At 37.8% G+C, this 7,424-nt stretch overlaps 1 non-coding gene across 1 annotated transcript; it reads left to right on the forward strand.

Moving 5' to 3' along the window:
- Positions 1-7,014: 7,014 nt before the first annotated feature.
- LOC127207775 (U6atac minor spliceosomal RNA) lies at positions 7,015-7,140 on the forward strand. The gene has a single exon (XR_007832981.1). It is a non-coding gene; the product is annotated as a U6atac minor spliceosomal RNA (small nuclear RNA).
- The last annotated feature ends 284 nt before the right edge of the window (positions 7,141-7,424 follow it).

Below are 7,424 nucleotides of genomic sequence, written 5' to 3' on the forward strand. Positions count from 1 at the left end.
TCCTTTGAGTATATGCCCAGGAATGGTATAACTGTGTCTTGAGGTAGCACAATTTCCAGTTTTCTGAGAAAGTGCCGGATTGATTTCCAAAGTGGTTATACAAGTTGGCACTCCCTAAAAGGCTTACCCACACATGGAAACTGAACAATGCTCTACTCAATGACAATAGGGTCAGGGATGAAATAAAGAAATTAAAAGCTTCCTAGAATTCAATGAAAATGAAAGCACAACATAACCAAACCTGTGGGACACAATGAAAGGAGTGCTAAGAGGAAAGCTCATAGGACTAAGAATTTGGAGAGTTCCCATACTAGCAACTTAACAGCACACCTGAAAGCCCTAGAACAAAAAAATAGCAGACACACGCACAAGGAGTAGATGGCTGGAAATAATCAAACAAAGAAAACAATTCAAAGAATCAATGAAAACAAGAGCTGGTTCTTTGAGAAAATCAACAAGATAGACAAACCCTTAGCCAAATTAATTTAAAAAGTTAAAAAAAAAACTACTAGTGTGCACTTGTAGGTATGGGTGTGACGTGTGTGGGCATGCATGGAGGCCAGAGGACTATTTTGAGGTATCAGTTCTCTCCTGCCAACTTTACATAGATTCTGAGGATTAAGATGAAATAAACATCTTCACTGGCTGAGCCATTTTGCCAGACCCTTGTATTTGTTTATTTATTTATTCATCTAACTTTTATTTGATTTCTTTTTATTTATTTTACTTATTTATTGTCTTGCTTTTTTTTTTTGCTTTCTTTTTAGATAGTGTGTAGAAGTAGAAAGAGCTCTTGGGCTTTTAGCTTTTTGCTCTTAAGATCTTCAGCTCCTCGGCCTTTGGCTTTTTGGGCTTTGAGCTGGGAAACCTTTTGCCTTGGGTTTTTTGGGCCTTTTCCTGCTGGGCTGTCAGCTGAGTAAGTGAGGCTTTTGGGTCTTTCCATTCAGACATGAGCTAGCAGGTTTTCACCACAGCATCTGGTTCCTGAGACTTTATTGGTAAAATAAAATGTTTGGGATTTTCATTTTAAAAAAACGTATGGTACTCAATGTGGTTGGTAAGAAAATCCAACATGATTGAAGAAGAAGAAAGCCCACAAATGTTGCAGAAGTAGAGAACACCTCACAGAAATGTCACAGAGGGCAGGAGACATCGGACAGAAAGCTGCAGAGGAGAATTTCACCTGGGATCATCTCCAGAAGAATATTCTGTTCTTCAAGTTAGACTGGATGCCTAAAAAGACTCAGGAGACTTGGTGAAGTGGGAGCCTCAAGCCCAGAGGAAGGACCAACACAGGAGCCTCTCAGGCAGTGAATCACAGTAGCTACCTCAAAGGACAATTTTAATTATATAGATAGATTTTTCCTGCATTAAAAATGGGCAACTCCATTTCAGATGCCTTGAGAACAAGGGTAGAAGTAGAGGATATAAAAATGTTGCTTGAAAAAGCCATTGCAGTACTCATTGCAATTGTGACCAATGGAGTAACCCACTCTCTACTGTCAATTGCAATCTTTATATTTTTCCACTCAAAAAAGGTTGAAAAAATAGCTATACAACAAGAAAAATTAGCTATGGTAATACAAAGGCTTGAAAAGCAAGGAACTGAGGAACTAAGAGAACAGAAAATGCTTAATTATGAACCTATGGTACCTAATAAAATTGACAATCAAGGTAGAGGGCCCATTGATAATAGGTAAGGAGCCTGGCTTGCTAGAACAGAGGCCAGCTCACTCACTGGCATGGAACTGGCCATATGTCTATTTTATGTGTGAATTCATAAAGATCTAATTGCACCTTGAGAAACAGAATAGGGGATGAGATTAGCTAAAAGACACTGGTCTATAAACCAGGTGGGGTGGTGCATTCCTTTAATCCCAGCACTCAGAGGGGCAGAGGCAGGCAGATCTCTATGAGTTAGAGGTCAGCTTGGTCTACAAAGGGAGTTTAGGATAGCAATGCCTACACAGAGAAACTCTGTCTCAAAGAGAGAGAGAGAGAGAGGATGGATGGATGGATGGGGGGAAGGGAGAAAGGGAGAGAGAGAGAGAGAGAGAGAGAGAGAGAGAGAGAGAGAGAGAGAGAGAGAGAGAGAGAGAGAGAGAGAGAGAGAGAGAGAGAGAGAGAGAGAGAGAGAGAGAGAGAGAGGCTTCCAAATAAAGTCATGACTCAAGAAAGAGCTGCAGAAAGACGCCAGTGCAGCTAATGCAGAAAGCAGATCCCCGTGCATGGAGACAGCTTAACAAACTAGCTGAAGAGGGACAGACAGTCCATCAGACTGGCAGACTGGAAAACCTTGATGCTGAAACGCACTGTTGCTGAAGAATGGATGATCAGGACTGCAATTATGGAGGATCATTATGCCAATGGCCGAATGAGTGGGTCTTCATAGGGACATTTGGATTATTAAGATTGTGGGATTGATACTTGATTCATTGTAAAATTTAAACTGTGTACATTTTTAAATTTAAACAGAAAGGGGAAGTTGTAGAGGAATGTTAATTCAGAACGTGGTTGTTTTGACAAGAGATCACATCCAAAGACCTTCTAGGTCTATGTGATCTGGCTGGCAAGGGATCACATCCAAAGATCCTCTAGATCCAGCTGGAATACAAACACGCCTTTCATCCAGGAGCCAGAGGCAAACAGTGTTGAGTTCAAGGCCAGCCTGGTAAAGAGGAAGTATCAGGTAAAGAAAAGCTTATGTCCAGGTGTGGTGATGCATGCCTTTAATCCCAAATGAAAGTAAAGTGAGTTTGTAGAAGGACACACCCATGTTTGAAAGTGATGTCTAAATGAATGGCAGAAAACACACACACACACACACACACACACACACACACACACACACACCATCATCATCATCATCAGAGGAAGATTTGACAGACTAGGATATATGCAACTCTCCAGAGAAGAGAGAGGAAAGGGAAGGAAGCAATGGAGGGTGGGGGGAGGGGGCCAGCTGGGGGTGGGGAAGGGAAGTAGTTTTTACCAGGATAGAGAGAGAGATATCAGGTGAAGATGGAATGAGCCATAAAATGAGAAGAAGCCAGAAGATTAGAACAGAGGGCTGAGTTAGTTTGAGGCCAAGCAGAGCCATTCTGGGCCGAGAGAAAAGGCAGATTAAATAAATCAGTTCGGAGAAGAGTCTGAGCCAGAACAGCTGAGTTGAACCAGCCAGCCTAGATCTCAGAAAGAACAAGTAAGGGTGAGCTCTTTCAGCAGTAAGTCTCAGAGGCCAAAAACATTCTAGGCGTAGGTGAGATTGCACAGAGGCTAGAAGCTTCCAGGACCAGGCCTAGGTTAGCAGAAGGAGGCAGTAAACTTCCCTGACAGCAACTGACCCAGAAGAATAAACATTTCTTTTACACTTTCCTGTTTCTAACATACAACTCTTGCTTATACTTAGACCATATAAACAAATTTATGACTAAATCTTCTCTTCAGTGCTATTGCAAATCATATTGCTTTTTAAGATGTAGACTCTAATGTTCCTTCCAAGCCTATAGCTTTTAGTCTTAACACAGCCAAAACTGAGTATTTGGTCTATAGTCTCAATCTTATGGGATGTGTCTGGTGCCTTGTTTCCTCCAGTTTTCTATAGTAAGCTCACCTGGGTGAATGGATGTTGTTTCTGCTAACTAAGGAGTTTGCTGCCATAACATAAGTTTGTGAAAAACAGAGGGGAACCAAGGTGCCGCGATACCTCTTCGAAAGGACTTCTCAAAGGCTTTACTATCTAAACATGTGCTGTAAGCTACCAACGTTGAAATTGGTTACTCGCTGTATAGGGGTCACAGAGCTGTCATTTTGTGTGAGTTCAATTTGGAAAGCATAAATGTGATCCTACTTTTTCATTCAGAATGGACATTCTTTATCAGTGGCAATCCAGGAGGGCTGCATTCTAGTTATATTACTGAGGGTAACACACACACACACACACACACACACACACACACACACACACACACACACACACAAAAACTGTTACAATAACAAGTGCATCTTGAGAATTTGGTATCTTTTACTCATATTGTTGTCTGTGTAGGTGACACTCTTGGGAATTTTTTTTTTTCTAAACTATAGTAAGAGCAGAGACTGCTTCAAAATTCTAACCTCCCAAGCTACCAATTCTCTTCCTCTTTTCTTAAAGAAACGCAGCCACCAGAATGAGGTTGAATGGGACGAAAATAATAACGCTTAATATTTATTTCTATGTTCAGTTGGTGAATGGCATGTATACTTCTGAGCACAATAATATCAAAAAACTTGCTCATATTTGATAAAATACCTTATTTTTAAATAATGGATTTTCAATTTTATTACATGCTTATTTAGAAAGCTATTACAGTGGCAAAATTGTATTATTTTAGTGGAATGATCTTACTTAATAAATACCTCAAAGCCAAACTTAGTAGTCAGCTAATATTCATGCCAACAGAGAACTAGTTACTTCCATCTTTCTTTGATTAGATATATTAGTATTTGAACTTCAGGTTATATATACATACATATATATATACATACATATATACGTGTGTGTGTGTATGGGACTTAAATTTTTCTATTCAACAGTCTTTGGTAGTTGTTACTATTATGATTTTGTTATGGAAAGTTTTATGAACTTTGAATTAAACATTTTATTTTGATGTAAGGACAGATTTGTATATACTAGATCCTAGGCACTCATTACTTAGTTTAAAAATACTTTTGTTATTTATTGAGATTATAATGTACTTAGATAATTTCTACCTTCTTGTTCCTTGCCCTAGACCATTCCATATATTCTTCCTTTCTCTCTTTCAACTCATTGCCTCTTTTTCATGCTGCATGAATATATACAAATATATATATATGTGTGTGTGTGTGTGTGTGTGTGTGTGTGTGTGTGTGTGTGTGCGTGTGTGTGTGTGTATGTAGGTATATTTATATTCCTAAATACAACCTGCTCAGTTTTTATAATGTTACTTGTATGTATGTTTTCAAGGATAACCATTTGGAATTGGATAACCAATGGCTGTGCTCTTTCATGAGAAAGACTATTTCTTCCACGTCAGCTTTTTATAATTCCGACTTTTTCAAATCTACACAGCATTATGAAAACCAGTATTGGCACATTCAAGGTAAGAGCATTTCCGTCACTACCTGTGTCTGCTGTGTACTTTTACAGCCACAGCCACTAGATTCTTCTTTCCACTCCCCACCTAAGTCCTGCCAATGGCATCTGTTCTATGTTTCCATAACTTTGTCACGTCAGCAATATTTTACCTGTTTGTTTTCCAAAGAGAGAGATAAAGAAAGGGTGTGGACTTGGGTGGATGGGGAAGATCAGAAGAAATTGCACGAAAAAAACCCTATTTTCAATAAAAATAAAATTATATAAAAAAAGATCTTACAATTAATGTGACATAGTAGTGCTATACTTTCAGGGTCAAGACTCTCTTCCTCAGTTTATTATTCCCTTTGGTGGCCTGATGATTTCCTGTGTTCTGGAGCCTCTTATATATGATACTAATCAGCTTCTATTATTGATACCAATACAACTCTGCCTCTTTCCCTTTGGTAAGCTTTGAGCAACACGTCTTTTATTTTTAATCCTGTCTCTATATTTTATATTTTAAGTATCTTATTAAATGTATGCATATACATATGTAGTTGCATTATATTTTTTTGTCACTACCAATAGTTTTCCTCTTTTGTTTATTTAATATTTCTGGTAATGTTTATTTAATGTAATCACTTTTATGTTGGGGCTTAAATTGATTCTCTTTTTCATTTGTTTTTCTTTCTTTTTTTCGTGCCTGTCTGTCTGTAAAGTACATCAACATATTTTAAAAATCTATTTTAACTTACTTGTACTTCCTTGCACACACACTCACACAAACACACACTCATGCATACACACACACACACACACATACGCACACACATATACTAGGAATTAAAGTTGGGGGCTTCTTGGCCTATTGAATGCTAGGCAAACACTCTGCCACTGAGCTGCACCCCATGGCCCCACACTAAGTAATTTTTAGTAGTTGCGACAATATCTTCTTACATTATATAGCAGTTAATTGGTGTCATTTAAGTTAAATATAGAGAGCTTACAACTGTTTGTGTCATTTACTCTCTACACTTTATAATATTTGTTTAAAATGTTTCCTTGCAAATGTTTACAGCCATATCAGACAGGTTTATGTTTCTGTAGCCATCAAGCACCATTTGAAAACTCACAGAAGGAAGCGATATGACACTTACCGTACTTTTGCATATTATGTTCTTCATGTTGTTTTAAGGTTCTTATTTTCTTTCTATTTAGGGAAATTCCTTATCCATTACTTCAGAATAGGTCATTGGACAATTCTCTTGCTTATGCTTTATTTGACAATGCCTTGTGCTCTCTTTCATTTCTGAAGGACATACTCTCTGGATAGAACATTCTTAGTTGCAGTTCTATTTTCTTATTTTCACAGTTTGAAAATGTGACACTTTTCTTTGGCCGAGGGTTTTGATAAGGAATTCATTGTCATTTAAACAGATTTTTCCTGCCCAGGAAGCTATTGTATCTATTTCACTAGTTTTATGAGTTCTTTTCTTTGTCTTTGATTTCATAAGTTTGGTCACAATAGGCTTATTGTGATTTCTCCTGTTTTATCCAATTTGGGCTTTGATGGGTTCTTAGATCTGTAGGCTTCTGTCCTCCTCGAGCTTTGGGCACGCTTTGGGTACCATGTTGTTGCAGTTGTCAGTTTCTTTAGGTGTGAGCCTACAATGTATGAAGCATAAAGCAGAGGGAATATGCTGTCATGCTAAGTCTGGCTCAGTCTGTCTTCTGCATTATAAAGAGTGAAGCTTTTTCATATATGTTTGATATGTAATTTACAGGGTAGTTAGGAGTTATTAATAAGAGAAATATGGAACTTTCTATTTCCATCTTTCTTGAAAAAAATATATATTGTATTGCTCCATAATGTATTTAAGTAATTTTCTAATAAGATTAGTTGGCTGATTTTTAATGTGCTGTGTGAGAGGAAAGGAGGTTCATACTCCTTTTGATAAGGGTAGAAGGGGCCCTTTGTTCTAACACAATACATATGGTTAATACATTATACCCTAGTTTGTGGCAGCTGACCACTGATTTTAGGTTGTGTGGTAGTGCACACCTTTAATCCCAGGATTTAGGAGACAGAGGCAGGTGGATGTCTAGAGCTCAAGGTCAGTCTAATTTACATGAAAAGTTCCATGCCAGCTCAGGGCTACATACTGAGACTCTGACTTTAAATGAAATGAAATAAAATAAAATTACTTGACCATTAAAAAAAAAAAAAACCAAACAATCAAAAAGCCCCCAAAGAGCCAGAAAGGATTATGTCTTAAAATAAAAAGGCCTTGTAAAGATATTTCAATTGAGTTTTGAAAAAGTTAAA

Source organism: Acomys russatus, chromosome 24 (genome assembly GCF_903995435.1).
Source record: "Acomys russatus chromosome 24, mAcoRus1.1, whole genome shotgun sequence".
In the NCBI taxonomy this organism is placed as follows: domain Eukaryota; kingdom Metazoa; phylum Chordata; class Mammalia; order Rodentia; family Muridae; genus Acomys; species Acomys russatus.